At 45.1% G+C, this 18695-nt stretch overlaps 1 long non-coding RNA gene across 1 annotated transcript; it reads right to left on the bottom strand.

Annotated features, from left to right (window-relative positions):
• Positions 1-16872: 16872 nt before the first annotated feature.
• LOC130129175 (uncharacterized) lies at positions 16873-18149 on the bottom strand. The gene is made up of 3 exons (XR_008811964.1): positions 18092-18149; positions 17343-17437; positions 16873-17249 (listed from the first exon to the last, which is right to left on the bottom strand). It is a non-coding gene; the product is annotated as an uncharacterized LOC130129175 (long non-coding RNA).
• Positions 18150-18695: the final 546 nt, after the last annotated feature.

The following is an 18695-nucleotide window of genomic DNA, read 5'->3' as shown; positions in this document are numbered from 1 at the left end:
ACAAAAATAGAACATGGGGTGTTTTTTCCATTTGAGATAAAAGAAAAAAATGAAAGAAAAATGACATAACCTTATACAAATTTAAACAAAAGAAGGATGTTTTGGGGAAATATACACTTTCCACATCTCCCACATTTCCTCAAATTTAATTTCCTGAAGCCTCATGGAGAAGGTGATTCTTTCCATCAAAAAAAATTTTTTTTTAATTTATTTCTGATTTTTTTCCCTTTTTTCTCCCAATTTAGTGGCCAATCGATCCCTATTTTAATTCAAACACCCACCCTCGTACTGCATGCGTTCGCCAACTGCATCTCTCCGGCCGGCCGTCTGGAAGGAGTCGCCTTGTCACGAAAGTGGGGAGGCGACTCCTTCCAGACGGCCGGCCGAACCACTGCTTTTTCCGACACACCCAGAGACGTATTCACGTGACGAACACAAGCCGACTCCGCCCCCCTCCCGAAGACAGCGTTGCCAATTACTGCTGCTTCATCGAGTCCGACCATAGTCGGATCTGACGAGACCGGGGCGCGAACCCCGGTCCCCAGTGGGCAACTGCATCGACACAAAGCCGATGCTTAGACCGCTACACCACCGCGGACTACCCATCAAAACAAACAAACAAACAAACAAACAAACAAACAAACAAACAAACAAACAAATAGATAGATAAATAGATAAATAAATAAATAATTATATCATACCAGTCCTCTGTAGATGGGGTGTCTGCTTTTAAGCCTCCTACAGACTGTGCGATTTGGACCGTCTGAGACGACTAAACGTGGCGATATCTTTGGCGATATCTTTGGCGATATCTTTGGTCGTGGCTCCAAACCGGTGGTCTTACGTCGCGCACAGGTTCAAATACGGCCGTCATTACGGTCTTACGACCGAAGATAAGCTGGGGACAAAAGTCTTACGGTGTCAGAAATGTAGGTCGACCGTCTCACAATGTGATCGCTGCTGCGACCTGCGTCTACTAACCCACCAATAGAAATACAGCAGGAAATGACGCCCTGATCGACGCGACGCGGAATCTTTGCTGGCGCTAAACACAAACAAACGGACTGTGAGCATCTGTGACGCAAATGCGATGGATTCAAGAGGAGGTGAGGTATCGTATGAGGAAGTCGGGAGCGGCAGAGAAGTATGTGGTGCAGGATATGCATGAGGGCAACGGGTCAGTGGTGAGGTGTGCCAAGAAAATTCTCAACAGCATCCTTAAATGCCTTCCATGCTGTCTTCTCTGGTCCCACCTGCAGATCTTCCAACTCCCTGTTATTGATGACCCTTGTCTGATTTGTGAACCAACAAAAATGCCTCGCTTAATTTTGGCATCAATTATTCTTGGAAATATCTGTCTCAAATAGCGAAATCCGTCGCCTTCTTTGTTCATTGCTTTCATAAAAATGTTCATCAATCCAGGTTTTATATGAAGAGGAGGCCGAAATATCTTTGTTGGGTGGAGAAGTGGTTTATGCACCACACATTTCTGCTCTGGAGCGAAATGCTTACGGAGCGGCCAGTTCTTTTTAACGTAATTTGACTCTTTAGCACGGCTGTCCCATTCACAAAAGAAACAACAGTACTTTGTATATCCAAGCTGCATTCCTTGTAGCAGTGCCAATACTTTTAGATCGCCACAGATGTGCCAGTCATAATTGTTGTACTGTATGTTTCAACAACAGTTCCATGTTATTGTAGGTTTCTTTCATATTGTAGTGAATTCGGGGGACAACGCAACCACAGGAACTGCCGCGGACGGGAAGCGAACCTGTATCGCCCGCACCGCAGGAGACATCGCTAACCGCTCGACTAAAGGGTCAGACGCGCCAGCCAGCGGCCAGCGTGTCTTCTTATCCATGCACGTTACAATATGTACTGCATAGACAGTGGGTACCGAAGGGTGGACATTGCCACTGTGTAATAGGACAGCTTTCAGGCTTAACTTTGACGAATCTGTAGAAAGACGCCATTGTTGTGGGTCATGCACACAACCCAAAGCCATGAACAATCCATCAATGTCAGTGCAGAAACGGAGGTTGTCAACCTTGGTAAAGAAGCTTGTCAAATGTTCTTGACGGTTCTGAAAAATGGAAATTTTTGTACCTGGTGACAGCAAACCCCATGCTTGCAGTCTTGAACCAAGTAGGTCTACTTTAGCTTTTGACAAACCTGAGTCCTTGACTAGGTCATTTAATTCTGGCTGTGTTATCAGATGAGGATAACCAGGCATAAAGGGTTCAACATCTGGATCGCTGTCGTTTTCCACATCTGGTTAATGTGTTGTCCCACCTTCATCTGCCTCATCTAAGCTCGATGGCCTCCATACTGGCAAACTGTCATCATGTGGCACTGGTCTCATGGCTGGAGGCAGATTGGGGTAGTCAATAGATTTCTCATTTTTAGTAGAGAAGCCAAGTACATTGGTCAGACAGAAGTAACACTGTCACGTGATCCTTCTGTTCTCGCCACATCATTAGGACTGCAAATGGCGTTGACTTCCGAGTGCTCTGAGCCAAGCTCTCACGTTGACTGCACATGTTTCACAACAAACGTGAGAAGCCCAGGGTTTCTCTTGGTTACCAATTTTACATCCGAAGTAGATCTCATAGGTAGACAGAGGTCGCCTCTATACGACTGCGAGTCGCTGGGGGGAAGGATCTGACTGTTGTGTGTGCTTATGCACCGAATAGCAACTTGTAGTATCCGGCCTTCTTGGGAGTCTCTGGATGGTGCCCTGGATAGGGTTCCACCTGGGGACTCTATAGGTCTTTTGGGGGACTTCAACGCTCACGTGGGCAACAGTAGAGAAACCTGGAGGAGCGTGATTGGGAGGAACTGCCTCCCCGATCGGAACCCAAGTGGTTCCTTGTTATTGGACTTCTGTGCGAGTCACGGATTGGCAATAAAAAACACCATGTTCAAACATAAGGTAGTTCATAAGTGTACTTAGTACCTGAACACCTTAGGCCGAAGCTTGATCATGGACTTTGTGGTCGTATCATCAGATCTGCGGCCGTATGTTTTGCACACTCGGGTGAAGAGAGGAGCATAGCTGTCAACTGATCACCACCTGGTGGTGAGTTGGGTCAGATGGCGGGAAAAGCTGCCGGATAGACCTGGCAAACCCAAACGTGTAGTGAGGGTGAACTGAGAACATCTGGGGGAGGCCCCTATCTGTGAGGTCTTCAACTCCCACCCATCAAGTTACATCCACAATTCCGTCCGTCCGTCCGTTCATCCTCATAATTGTGGACGTAACTTGATATGTACAACTTGAAACTTCTCACCCGTTTGCTGGGAGGTGCAGGTGAAAGTTTGTCGACAATTCTGTGCGTGTCGCTGACATTTATCCATGGTAAATCTTGCAGGCATCGCGAAAAATACGCCATTGTCAATAGCACACGCCAACAAACAGGAAACTGGTATGACCGCTGCAGTAGAAACCGGAAGTCACTGGACTACAGTTCTGCGCAGAGACGCTTCTTCTCCTTCTACGTCGTGTTTATTAGTGATTGGCAAACAACGAATTGGTGCATTACCGCCACCAACTGGTATGGAGTATGGATCAGAACGTCTATTAGTTACACTACCCCCCCCAAAAAAAACTCAAATCTTCTCAATCAAATTAGTTACTCTGAGATACTGAAATAAGATTTTATAACATTCAGTTGAGTTCTTCTGTAGGATATCTATTAAATCAAATTGTACTTTTATTTTTTCTGAGACTTTTGAGTCAGACGCCTTCTTTCTGCCTCATATTTCTGACAATATATCATACCATGCTCTGTTGTTTCTTCTTGCCCACAGTAGTCACATCTGCCTGTATTGTGTTTGCCCGTTTTGAAAAGTGTACTGTTTAGTCCAGTGCGTCCAAATCCGAGTCTTGAAATTATTCTCACCTCTCCTGTTCCTACCTGCACACCTCATTTCTCCCACTTTCCTTCGAACTCTGTAAAACCATCGTCCTTTCCTCTCTTCCTCCCATTGCTTTTGCCACCTTCCTTCAACCTGTGCTTTAATAATGCTCTTTATTTCTGTCTTGCTTAAAGCAACTACCAAATCAATGTGATTATGTTTTGTAGCCTTCTTTGCAACCTTATCTGCTATTTCATTACCCTCAACGCCAATGTGTGCCGGTACCCATAAAAATGATACTGTAAGACCCATCATTTGAGTTCTATATAATGTTTGTTGTACCTCTATTAAAATGCCTGGTCTGCTGTCTGAATGACTGTATTGTAAACTGGCTAGCGGTGACCTTGAGTCTAAACAAATAATTGCTCTCAATGGTTTTGTTTCCTCTATCCACTGCGCTGCTGACAACACTGCAAGCATTTCTGCTGTGTGTCCTGATATTTCCTCATTGATCCTTTTCCCTGCTTTAATATGACATTCTGGAACAATAAATGCTACTCCTACTATATTTATAAATCTGGACCTAACTGTGGTGATTCTCAATATAAGCCTGCATGGTATGCAAATCATAATTGAACTCTTTATCTTTATTCTTCTTTTCTAATAGTGTGAAATCTACGGCGGCATCTGGAAGTATCCATGGTGGTATTGCTGGCAGAGGCGCTGTTGGACTAATGTTTAATGAGCTACTTCAAGTTCTATTGCTTCCTGGGTCATTGTCCGTCCAAAGCTTTTTGTTTCCCTCCTCTCCTTTTCCCAACAAGGGATTAAAGTGTCCAGTGTTGGATGATCCTGACTATGGCCCTGTAAACTAACCCAGTAGTTCAAGGATAACGGTGTCCTTCTCATTTCTAGTGGCATGTCTCCCATTTCCACCTGTAATGCTGCTTTTGTGGTTGTTTTAAATGCACCTGTGCATCATCTCAAAGCCTGATACTGTATTTTATCTCATTTCTTTAGAGAAGTGTTTGCTGCTGACCCACACACCACACAACCATAATCTAATACTGACCCAATTAAATCACTGTATATGGCCTTCAAAGCAGTTCTATCTGCCCCCCATTCACTTCCAACGAAACACCTCATTACATTTAGCACCTTCTTACATCCGTCCACTCCTTTCTGAATATGTATGAGCCATGTAATTCTTTCATCAAACCATTTTCCTCAAAACTTAGTGTTTCACTTTCCCATTCTTGATTATATTTTAGTTTTACTTCAGTACCCATTCTTTTCCTTGTAAAGAACATTGTCTTTGTCTTATCCACTGAAAATTCAAAACCCTGTTTATATGACCATTCTTCCACTTTCATAAAAGCCCCATGCAGTTTCTTTATAATGCAGTCCACATTTCTCCCCCTCTTTCAAATTGCTCCACCATCTGCAAAAAGCGAAAGGCCCATCTCATTCTCCAGTCCCATAAATACATCATTTGCCATTATGGAAAACAGTAAAGCGTTGAAAATTGAATACCTTCCTTGAGGTGTTCCATTTTCAACTGCAAAATTTGCTGAATATATCTTCCCTATTCTAACTTGTATTGATCTTCCTTGCAAAAAGTCCTTACTCCATCTATATATTCTACCTTTAATACCTAATTTACAAAGTCTGACTGATAATCCTTCTCCCCACATCATATCGTATTCCTCGTATCCATGGTATTTCTTCCTCTCCTGAAGCCACTCTGGTATCTAAATATATAACCTTTATTTTCTAGAGGATATGTTAACCTTTCATTTATCATTTTCTCCATGATTTTGCATATGTTGGATGTTAAAGCAATTGGTCTATAATTCTCTGGGAATTATTATTATTAGATAATAATTCTCTACAATCCTTTCCTGGTTTACATATTGAAATTACAACACCCTCCTTCCAGCTTTGTGGCAATTTCCCACCCTCCCAAACTTTATTATATAATTCCAATAAAATACCCTTCGATGGTTCACTAAGATGGTTTATCATTAACTAACAGATCTGATCTTTTCCTGGTGCTGACATGTTGGTTTTCTTGGGAGGGTGGTCCAGTTGTGTCTTTGTAAATGCTTTGTTTAGTAGGTCATTGGAGTCCTCTTCTAGCTGTAATAGCTCTTCATTCTCTGCTGTTGCGTTTTCCCTTCCTCTTTTCCCTTCTTCACTAATATTGTTAGAACTATGGATTTTAACGAAAGTTTTTGCTGGCATCTCTGCCTTCTCTTCATCTCTCACTTCTGTTACTTCACCATCATTTAATACTGGATACCCATATTTTCTTTTAATCCCATGCATTCTTTTTACCATTGTCCAAATTTTATCTTGTTTCCTTTCCCACGGAGTTACAAAATGACCCCCAAAGTTCCTTCTTTGCGTTTTTTATGATTCTTCTTACATTTGCTTGCATCAATAAGATTCTGAAAGCTGTGATTGCTTTTCAACATTTTAAAAGCTGTATTTCTACACTTAATTGCTTTATCACATTCCTTTGTCCACCATGGTACAATCTTCCCCTGGTACCTACCTCCCTTCTTCTGAGTGGACTTCTTTGCAGCCTCTAGAACAGCTTTACAAACAGAAACATGTAAATAATCAACATCTCCATTAATATCAAATGCTTGTGTTTCTTGTTCACCGACATATGTAAATTTCTCCCAATCAGCACCCATCAAAGACCATTTCTGTAACCCATCAGCATCGTGTTCTTCCAAACCCAACCCTGCTTCAATCACTATAGGATAGTGGTCACTTCCTACAGTGGATCATCTAATTACTTCCCACGAGCAAACACCTGCCAATGAATCTGACACTAGTGTAAGATCTAGTAACGAGTCTGTGCCTGTTGATATCAGTTATTGTACCACTTCCGTCATTTAGGCACACTAGGTTTTTATTCTCCATTAATTCTTCAATCACCATTCCACTGTCATCATTACCATTACCCCATAACGTGCGGTGGCATTAAAATCACCGCAACACATCACTTTCCCTCCTAAATGTAAAGACTTCAATTACCAAATGTTCCACCTCTGTTCCTTTCCCCAAAACTCTATATTGCATCCCTTGCTTCAAAAATATAATACAACCTCCTCCGTTGCCCCCCCCCCATCTCTGCGGAATATCCTTTAATAATAAAGTCCAATTCTGGTTTAAGCCAGGTTTCCTGAACACACATGATTTCTGGTTTCTTTTAAAGATCTTTGATGAATCCGTTAAACTCTTGGCCATTCCATATCAAACTTCCTGCATCCCATTGTAAAATAATCAGATTGTCCCATCACCTGGTCCTCCCGGCTTTCCATCTGCTTCAAGTCTTTTGTTAATTTGCTCCCAGTATACATCTTTTACACCCTAAAACGTCTGAGTTTCCTTTACAATCATTTTAGGCAATGAACAGAATCAGCTTATCCACTGTCAGTGCTGTGTTAGTTTTCTGTTTGACCGACTTCTGATCTCAAAGGGTTGATTAACTATATCTTCTCCTTTGTCCTTGTAGCTGTACCCTCTCCACTGCTTCTGCAAAGCTTATGTTGTTAACAGCTTTCACTCGCCCATATCCACAGGCCTCTTTCTGACTTCCTGCACATTATCTCTGCAGTCTTCAACTCTGCGCTCACCTCCACGTTTAGGACAGCTCTGCTTTCTTTTGCAAACTGCCGCTATATGCCCATATCTCCGGCAATTGTAACAGCGAAGGGGAGGAGGGATTATAGGGTCTAACTGGAAGTCCAAAGTCCAGAAAATCGTTGTCAAAGGCCCACTAAGCACTCTCGACCGTCCGTTGGAGCTGGCAATTCGCTGTGTACGTGATCGGTGTCCTCCGGGAGAACGCTTCGTTTGCCTTCAGCTTATCTCGAGGGCTGGGCGTTTTTAAATGCCAGGAAGTACCACAGCTGAACCCGCCCTGTCTAATTTTCACAGTAAAGGAAGTAAATCTTCCATGGCTGGTGTCGGAAGATGGCGGCGCAAATTCACGTTTGCAGCGGCCTCACCCAGTACCGTTGTGGGAAGTTGGCGGCGCGAACTTAGGTTTGCGGGGCGGCCTCACTCAGTGCCGTCCCTGTAGTTTCTGTTGCGTCCGGTGGGCCCAGGGACCACTGCCCAACCCGGAGCTGTGACCGAGGAGGAAACACCGAGGGCGGTCTGACAGGACATGGAAGCATGGCAGGCTGAGGAACTGCTAGCCCATGCAGACCGTCAGTTCCGACAGTCTTTTTTTTGTGACACGTTGAAATTCTGCATACAACACATAAAACAAAAGACAGAGGGGGTTAATAAAAGTAAAGAAAATGAAAAAATACATAAAATTACATACATAAATGAAAGGGAGGGGAGTCCTAGGGGTTCTCTGCAAGTTCAAGTTTTTCTGTCAAGTCAGAGTTCCATAGCACTCTTCGTCTCCATTAACCTCATCCTCTCATTAAGCAACAGTCACCCTGGCTAGCGTTGTTTCAGCTCAACCTTTTTTTCTCTACTGAATATCCCAGAACTCCCGACATACCGGACATACATATACATACCGGATATTGCGTCATGGCAACCTGGCTAGCACACTCGACATGCCTGTAACATCTCCTTTCCTTTAGCTCTGCAACATAAATGCAGTCAAATGCTCAGAGTAACAATTTCCTCCAACTTCTCCAAGGCGCATGTAAACACCCCACCAGCTGTATTGCATTTCACACTAACAACAGGCAAGGCAATTCTGTGCATAAACTTTGAACTTACACATTTAGCATAATGGCACATAGCATTACGTAATGCATTGTATGTGTGTGTGTGTGAGTGGGTTTTTGGAAGGGCAGCGATCCGCCTACACCCTAGTGCCCATGTTCTCTCAATGCCACCTCAAAGTCACAAGTTTGGTCTTTGTGGTGGCCGTGACAGGCGGCCACTACGTGAGTAGACCGCCTGGCCTGTTGTACCGCTGGGTTTTCCCGGTGTCGAGCACTCTCCCTGCGCTGGTGCACTTGGCGTGTGAGGAGGTACCACCTCACTTGGTTCGCCCTGACCGGAGACGTTCCTTGTCTCGGCTGAGGCGGTCTTTCTTTTGCTCCTCGGTCAACGTCAGGTTGTGCACGTAAATATGACGTCACTCGTTACCCATCAGCCGTCTCGGCGAGGCTGCCTGCGCGTCTTTCGGCTGCTCATGTAGACCCGTTGCTAGCAAAAAAAAAATCCTCGAATTCTGCTCGAAAAACTTCCCAGTTTTTTGCTAAATCCCCGGACATTTGCATGCCCAATGCTATTACTCGCCATGGCATGGATTTGTTAGTGTAACCGGTTATTTTCTTGCCCCGTGCGGGATTCGATACGAAGTATACTGCACCACAAGGCGACATCACTAACCGCTCGGCTAAAGGGTCAGATCCACTAGCTAGTGGCTAACTTGTCTTATTAGTAGTTTACAGTCGTCACCCTCCCCGGAAGTGCGCCCTCGCGCTTTGTTCTTCCCGCGCTCCGAAGAGACTTCTGAGGATCTGCACACTTCCGGATCCCACCGCTGCCACCAATGTAACCGGTTCTTTTCTTGCCCGGTGCGAGATTCGACACGAGGTGTACTGCACCACAAGGCGACATCACTAACCGCTCGGCTAAAGGGTCAGACCCGTTAGCTAGGGGCTAACGTGTCTTATTAGTAGTTTACATTAGTTTATTTGGTAGCTAAACCGCTTCGGACACCATGTTTCAGCTCAACGTTTTTGTTTTTGTTTTTATTGAATATCCCAGAATAGAGCGCCATGGCAACCTGGTTAACACACTCAACATGCCTGTAACTGGCGTTCGTTCTCTTGGACAGTGATTAATTATTTTTTTTTGTAGTTTGATATATCCACCCATCCATCCATCCATCCATCCATCCATTATCCATACCGCTTATCCTGGAGCCTATCCCAGCAGTCATTGGGCGGCAGGCGGGGAGACACCCTGGACAGGGCAATCAGGCTGCGACATCTGTCACCCCATTGATCGCTAGGGTTGATTTGGCTGATCTGGCTGGCTAGGCGGGTGTCCCCTTCCTCCCTCGCCGTTCCATGTGCGTCCCTCCCGAAGCTCCGCGCTCGGTGGATGAGGACGATTTCCCCCGGCGGACGAGCGTTAGTAGTTTGATGTGCTCTTGTAATGTTTGTCTTTGTTTTGCACTGCTGCGGGCTGGGGGGGAACGATATTTCGTTTCATTTCATGAGACCAAGTACATGAAATGAAAGGACAAAGTGTTCCTGATTCCTGAAGAGGGCGCGACCCGCATCAGCTGACCCAGCTCAGAGAGGGAAACTAGCAAGTGTTCAGCCCAACAAAGCATGATAAAGGCCTAAATCTGAATCAAAACTCAAAGTAAGTTTTATTTCACTTACCAAACGACTGCAATTTGTGTGCTTTCTTTTCCTTTGACAAAAAGGAAGCCACTTTCTTGTCATTGTAGGTTACAATGACATTGTAGGTTACAGTGAGTATGTCTTCTGTATTTAACCCATCCTATTGTATAAGAGCAGTGGGCAGCTGCACCACACGGGGACCAACTCCGGTTCTTCTTTCCATTGCCTTGGTCAGGTGCACAGACAGCAGTATTATCCCGAACATGCATGTTGTTATGTATGGATGAGGCTATTCTACCAGTGACCACTAGGTGGCACCTGTATTCTATATTGCTGTTGTCTGGGTTGTAACCAACAGAAGAAGAGTTCCTAGTAAAGCATGGAAATGAACAGCCGTGTGTGCGTTGTGGTCCCTGCATCGTGGGTGAAATTGTTTACACCATAGTGTTATTAGCCAGCTACATAATATAAATTGGCGACGAGATGTGGAGTAGAAACGTTTAGGCACCAAAGTAGCCGTGAAAAGGGAAGTTTTCTACTTGTTTGGACGAAGTCATCCACGCAGTTGTAGCGGAGAAGAAAGGGAAAAGGAACCAGAAGGACGCATCATGGCGGGAATTATTGGCGGTATGGAACCATTTGAGGAATCCGGTGAACAATGGGCAACGTATATTGAGCGTTTTGAGAATTATATCCTGGCTAATGAGATCAGGGATGCTAAGAAGGTGCCGGTTCTATTGAGTGTGATAGGGCCAAAGACCTACGGATTATTGCGCAGTCTGATTGCTCCAGATAAACCTGGGGAGAAGACGTATGGTGACATTGTAAAGGTGTTGAAAGGACATTTCGCCCCCAAACCGATAGTGATAGCAGAGAGATTCTGTTTCCACAAGAGGAATCAGGAGGACGGTGAGTCGGTGGCTCAGTATGTTGCTGTGCTTAAAGGACTTTCCGAGCATTGTGAGTTTGGTGGCTACTTAGAGGATGCACTGCGGGACAGGTTTGTTTGTGGACTGAAAAGTGAAACGGTTCAGAAGCGCCTGTTGACCGAGGACAATTTGACCTTTCAGAAAGCGGTCACTTGTGCAGTTTCAGCAGAAACAGTGGCGCGTGACGCACAACAGTTGAGCGGCTCGTTAAAGGTAAATGCCGTTCTCTCTCAAACATCCCATGCCAAATGCAGGCGGTGTGGAAAGACAAATCATAGTGGTGATAACTGTTGGTATAAAGATAGAGACTGCCATCAACGCGGCAGGAAAGGCCACATTGGTCGCATGTGTAAAAGTAAACCCAAGAATGACTATGGCAGAGAGAGGAAATACAGAGAAGGGAAACCGGAGTTTAAAGGCAAAAGCAACGCATCCAAACACAGCGGGAGAGATAAGAAGAAGAAGAAAGTGCATTGTGTGGAGGCCAGTGACAATGAAAGTACAAGTGAAGGGACTAAATCTGACAATGATAACAAATTGCCATGTTATGCACTGTTTCGTAAGGGTAAATATTCACGTATATCTGTGTTACCTGAAATAAATGGTAAGAAAATTGAAATGGAATTAGACACAGGGGCTGCTGTATCTTTAATTTCATGGGAACAGTATAAAAGTACAATGAAAAAGGTGCCATTGCAGCCTACTGATGTAGTCCTTAGGACGTATACAGGTGAACCTTTGTTACCAGAAGGGGTTATTAATGTGAAAGTAAACCTGAATAAGCAAACAGCTGAGTTACCATTGTATGTCGTAAAAGTAAATGCAGCTCCACTATTTGGTAGAGAGTGGTTGAGAGCTATTAAGCTTAACTGGAAAGACTTAAAAACTGTGTATGGTGTACAACTTGAAAAGAAAGACAGTTTAGATGCTGTACTAAAGCGGCATTCTGCTGTGTTCTCGGATGGGTTGGGTTCAATGAAAGACATTAAGGCGAGAGTGACTCTTAAACCTGATAGCATACCCAAATTCTGCCCACCACGTAATGTACCCTATGCTCTGAGATCCAAAGTAGAGGCTGAACTGACCCGCCTCACTGACCTTGGCGTGTTCTCACCAGTGGAGCATAGTGACTGGGCCACACCCGTAGTTCCTGTCAACAAGAAGGATGGCACGGTGAGACTTTGTGGTGATTTCAAAGTCACCCTCAACCAAGCACTCTGTGTGGACAAGTATCCTATTCCACGCATTGAGGATCTCTTTGCATCGCTAGCTGGAGTTCAACGCTTCAGTAAACTGGACTTGTCAAACGCATACCTACAGATGGAAGTAGTGGAGGAGTCGAGGAAGCTACTGACTATTTCCACACAAAAAGGACTTTTCTGCTACAACCGCTTGCCCTTCAGTATTGCGTCGGCACCAGCGTTGTTCCAGAAGGCTATGGATCAAGTGCTCGTTGGATTGCCATTCACGCACTGTTATCTCGATGACATTCTGGTTAGTGGGCCAGATGAAGAGACCCACCTGAAAGCCCTGGACGACATTCTCACGAGACTGGAGGAGTATGGTCTCCATGTCAAAAAGGATAAGTGCATGTTTTTCCAGGAGTCAGTAGAGTATCTAGGTCATATCATCGATGCTGCCGGGCTCCACAAGTCGCCAGAGAAGGAACGAGCTGTTGTGGAGGCACCGGCACCCACCAACGTTAGCCAACTACGCTCGCTCCTCGGAATGATAAACTACGATGGACGTTTCATCCCGGACCTGGCAACCATCCTGCAACCACTGAACGCACTGCTGCACAAAGGGAAGAAATGGCAGTGGACTACAGCTTGTGAGGCAGCGTTCTGAAAAGTGAAAGAGCTCATGGTATCTCAGAAGGTGCTAACCCACTACAACCCTGAGCTGCCCCTCCGTCTAGCCTGTGACGCTTCACGCTATGGGGTAGGGGCTGTACTCTCTCACGTCATGCCTGATGGTGTAGAGAAACCTATCGCTTATGCGTCAAGAACACTCAGCAAAGCAGAGCAGAACTACGCCCAGATTGAGCGAGAGGTGCTGGAGATAGTCTTTGGCATACGTACGTTTCACCAGTATCTCTATGGTAACAAGTTCACTCTACTCACAGACCATCGCCCGCTGACCTCCATTCTCAGTCCAGTGAGGAGTACGCCGTCGATGGCCGCAGCCCGCATACAGCGCTGGGCGCTCCTCTTGTCAGCGCATGATTACACTATAGAGTATCGTAAGGCTTCAGCACATACTAATGCAGATGGACTGTCAAGGTTGCCACTTCCGGACACTCACGATGACAAGATAGACACCGTAGATGTGTTTTACATGTCACAGTTAGACACCCTACCAATCAGTACCACTGATATCCGAAACAACACTAGATCTGACCCTACACTGTCGCGTACTAGAGATGGTCACTACTGGACATTTTCCAAACACGAAAAACACAGATACTGAACTGTCTGTTTTCCTGACTCGTCAAAATGACCTCACAATCCAACAGGGATGCCTCATGTGGGGCACACGAGTGGTAGTGCCACCCAAGCTACGGCCCCGGGTGCTCAACGAGCTACATACAGCACACCCAGGGGTAGTGAGGATGAAAAGCTTGGCATGGTCGTATGTCTGGTGGCCAGGTATTGACTCTCAGATCGAGCTCCAGGCCAAGTCCTGCCACTCATGCCAGCGTAGTCAGAGAGAACCGAGTCTTGCCCCTCTACATCCATGGATGTGGCCTTCCAGTCCTTGGGAAAGGATTCACGTGGACTTTGCTGGTCCATTTGAAGGACACATGTATCTTGTGGTAATAGATGCTCATTCTAAATGGCCCGAGGTGCAAATCATGGATAGCACCACAGCAAGCAAGACCATCACAGTACTGAGGGGCCTTTTCAGTCGCCACGGCCTTCCTCACATTCTCGTAAGCGACAATGGACCCCAGTTCTGTTCTGAGGAATTCGCCACATTCCTGAAAGCCAATGGAGTCAAGCACATTCGCTCAGCGCCGTATCACCCTGCTCAAACCCAGTGTGGCTGGGGTTGTTCATCGCTCTCAAGACTCACAGCAGCAACGCCGTCAACAACACTCCAAGGCCAGACACTTTGCAGTCGGTGAGTCTGTCCTTGTTCGTGATTACCGGAAGGGGGAGGAAAAGTGGACACAAGGAGTTATAATGACTCAAACGGGACCAGTGTCATACGAGGTCAAGGTGGGAGCACAGGGAGTGTGGAAACGCCATGTGGATCAGATGTTGACTCGAACAGAGCAGGCACACGCGGACGCTGCCAGCTCTGCAGTCCACCTTCCTACCAGCTTCCCTATGTCACCTCAACGTAGTGCTGGTGGTACTACACGTCACCTCGGTACCCCTGCATCTCACACTGACGAGAACACTAATCCAGTTCCAGTGGTTATCGAGCCCATGGAGACACCTCACTCCAGTGAACCAGCTGGTGCTGGACCTACTAAGATGGCGGAGACTGTTAGACACTCGCGCTATCCGGTGAGACATACTAAGCCACCCGCACGTTACTCTGCTGAGTAAACACATTGATAATGTGGTAAAGAGACTGAGACTTTTGAGTATAAAAATATTGGGAAACAAATACGGGGTCTGAATGTATACTGGAAAATAACATTGTTTTGAATGTACTTTTGGGAAGTAACATTATGCCTTTGTCACTTAATCTTTGTTCCAGGAAGTGATTTTTGCATTGTTGATGTACAACATATTTTAGTTGGGAGGAGATGTTATGTATGGATGAGGCTATTCTCACAGTGACCACTAGGTGGCACCTGTATTCTATATTGCTGTTGTCTGGGTTGTAACCAACAGAAGAGTTCCTAGTAAAGCATGGAAATGAACAGCCGTGTGTGCGTTGTGGTCCCTGCATCATGTGTGAAATTGTTTACACCATAGTGTTATTAGCCAGCTACATAATACATGTCTTTTTGATGTTGGGAGGAAACCGGAGTTTTTCCAGTGTGGAATAAGATCACCATTGTTGCTAACCTAGGGCCAACTGTTCTGGAGAGAAACTGATCTCTACTAGTGCTGCACCATTAATCAAATCGCAACAGTCTGCATATCTACGCCCAGAATTAAGAGATGACCAATCAGTCTCTGTTGAGGCAGTGAAGCGTGTGCAGTCAACGGTCACGTGGCTATCCAGTGTGCTGTGTGAAGAGCAGAAAGAAGGAAAAATGGATACCAATGACAAGGAGCAGGTTAACTCTGATGAACTGGTGGCACACAAAAAAAAAACGCGACCGCTGTTATATGGCAATATTTTGGATTCAAGCTCAGCAACATTGAGCAGAAAGAGGTGTGGTGTATTGCAATACATGGAGTTGTGAATTTTGACAGTACGCCAGTAGATGGCACTGGATGCTCAGTTACAGAGCCGTGGTACCTTCTCTACAGGCGGTTGAAGAAGTTTCACCAGAGTTGTATGCAATCTTGCAATAAAGCAGCTGTTAATGAGATCCCTACTGCCGCGGTGAATCTGTGTTAAATATAAAACACGACATGGTGTCAGAAGTGGCGCGGCAGTACGAGTGAGTGAGAGCAGAAAGAGGGGGGGTAAGTGTGTTAGCTTTAGCTAGCTTTAGCTAGCTTTAGCTAGCTTCAGCTAGCTTTAGCAGCAGCAAGGCAACAACATGGATGACGACGCAGGGCCATCGGCATTGCAGCCGCCTCAGCCAACTCCAAGTGCCTCCACCAAATGCCACCTTCAATATCCAACCACCTGAGGCATTCAACCTTTCAAGACCCCAGGAGTGGGGAAAATGGATTAGAAGGTTTGAAAGATTTCAACTGGCTAGCAACCTACACATCAGCTCACAGGCTAACCAGGTAAACACATTGGTCTACTGCATGGGCGATGAAGCCGATGACATATCACGTGGGCAAGCTCTGACGGACATGGACATACAACTGTATAATACAGGAAAAGATGCTTTTGACAGATATTTCGTACCCAGGAAAAATGTAATATACGAAAGGGCCAAATTTAATCAAGGAGTTCCACAATCAAATGAGACTGTGGATATGTTCATTACTGCACTATATGCCCTTGCTAAAAACTGCAACTATGGAATACTCCAAGATGAGCTGATGACATCGCCTTGTAGTAGGACTGAGAGATACTGCTCTGTCAGAAAGGACACAGTTGGACAAAGACTTGAGAAGGCTGTTAACATGGCATGGCAGTCGGAAGTTGTGAAGAAGCAGCAAATAGACCTTAGACAGGAGACTAAGAAATACTGATATTGACGCTATTACTGCAAAAGCTTTGTCAGGTCTTTATGGAAGTGTCTGGATATGTGGTTGGCCGAGAATCCATCAGAAATTCTTCTAACTGCAGTGACATCTCAGCCATAGGTGGTCTGAACCAAACCTTGGACGTCTTGGGCCAAGTTCTCTTGGTTTTAACTTAACCATTCAGCGCAACAACATTGATCAGATTTGTTGTTACAATCATTTTACAACGGTCAAGTGTCCTAATGTCTACAACAGGTGCACTTGCAGTCATTTTCGTGAGGCAAAGAAAAGTACTTTTGTTTGTTTCAGTTTCCTGCCATATTTGTCCACTTCTTTGAACTCTGCAAATGTGACTGTGGTACAAAAGGCATGTGGGGATTATAATCCAAAAACAAAATAAACTTGGATAAAAACGACATGACATCTTCGAAGGTTTAACATTCATGTCTTCATTAAATTATCTGCACAAAAAAAATAAATGGGGGAGGTAAAAACCCCACAAGACCAATAACAAGTCAGAAAGAAAATGTGGTATTCAACTGGTTATGAATCTTTTTGGTCCTTAGGTGTTCCTCACCAAGACTCAGGAGTGTGCAGATTGGGGAGGTGCCCGACAACCCAGAGTTATAGTGGTCCCCCGCATCCCCCATTAACAGGATTGATTTTAACATCATGATCAGGAGAGCTATGGCCATCATCAAAATCTCATTTACACAGGCTTACCGGCTATTCATATCCAGAACAGCCCTCAGTTACTATCGGCTATGGACTTGAAGTGGTCCTCATCAATAGTTGAGTAGATGAGACCTTCATGGAGGAGAAACTGCAAGGTCCTTCTGCATGAGAACAGGCAAAACTCAGGAGTTGAAGCATTTTATTCTAATTTTTGGATAAAAATCAAAAATATCAGTGGTCAGCTCAGAAGATACCTGATGGATGTACTGCTGAGGAATCCAAGGTCCATGCTCAAGTCCATGAAACTGATGCCATCATGGAGGGAGCAACTCTTTATCACTGTCCATACCTTTCAAAAGGCAAGAAAAACAGTTATTTCAAATTCCATTTCAACACATTTATGGAGCAGTTTTCATTTCTAGTCCACAGGAGCTAGTGGTGGGGGATTGCCAGTTGATGCTTATGGTAACATTGAATCCTCAGGTCAGCTGGTATTAACAGGTGATTGCTGAGCATTTTTCCCCCCTTTTCCTCCCCCACTGTATCTGGAGAATTACCCCACTCTTCCGAGCCGTCCTGGTCACTGCTCCACCCCCTCTGCCGATCCGGGGAGGGCTGCAAACTACCACATCTCCTCCGATACATGTGGAGTTGCCAGCCGCTCTTTTCACCCGAGAATGAGGAGTTTCACCAGGGGGATGTAGCGCGTGGGAGGATCACGTTATCCCCCAGTTCCCCCAACAGGCACCTCGACCAACCAGAGGAGGCACTAGTGCAGCGACAAGGACATATACCCACATCCAGCTCCCCACCCGCAGACACAGCCAATTGTCTGTAGGGAAACCCGACCAAGCCGGAGGTAACACGGGTATTTTAACCAGCGATCCCCGTGTTGATAGGCAATGGAATAGACCACCACGCCACTCAGACGCGTTGCTGAGTCTCTTTGTGGTTTCTATGATGTAAGCAGAAGTGCCCTAACAAACTGAAACACAGGACTAACCTGCCTCTGGATGGTGGATAAACCATAAGCTGCCTTCTGCTCAAAATGTCCATCAACATGTCTGTCGCTGTTGACCGTTCCAGGTATATCCGTCCTGTTGGTATGCATGTCACCCACCTAATATTTTTTTTTTTAAATCCAGCATTTGTCAGTAATTTGTCAGTCTTTTCACATAAGTAAAAGTTCCAAGGATTTCTTTTTAGATGAACACAGGCTCCAATACCCTTTCATGAGCATTTCTGGAACGCTGCATATGGGCTTGGACAACTTCCAACATGTGGGATGTGATTTCATTGAGATCTTTAACACAACGGACGATCCCTGCCACTGCCAGCAGTGATCTCTGTCCCTAATTCACAGGGAAAATTACTCCATGTTATTAAAAAAAAAATACGACAGGCTCTACTGTTGCACAATGTACAGTGGCTTGCAAAAGTATTCATACCCCTTGAACTTTTCCACATTTTGTCATATTTCGACCACAAACATAAATATATTTTGTTGGAATTTTATGTGAAAGACCAACACAAAGTGGCACACAATTGTGAAGTACAAAGAAAATTATACATGATTTAAAAAAAATTTTACAAATAAAAAAACTGAA

Source organism: Lampris incognitus, chromosome 18, assembly GCF_029633865.1.
Source record: "Lampris incognitus isolate fLamInc1 chromosome 18, fLamInc1.hap2, whole genome shotgun sequence".
NCBI classification, from domain to species: Eukaryota; Metazoa; Chordata; class Actinopteri; order Lampriformes; family Lampridae; genus Lampris; species Lampris incognitus.
This window is presented reverse-complemented; position numbering and strand designations above follow the sequence as displayed.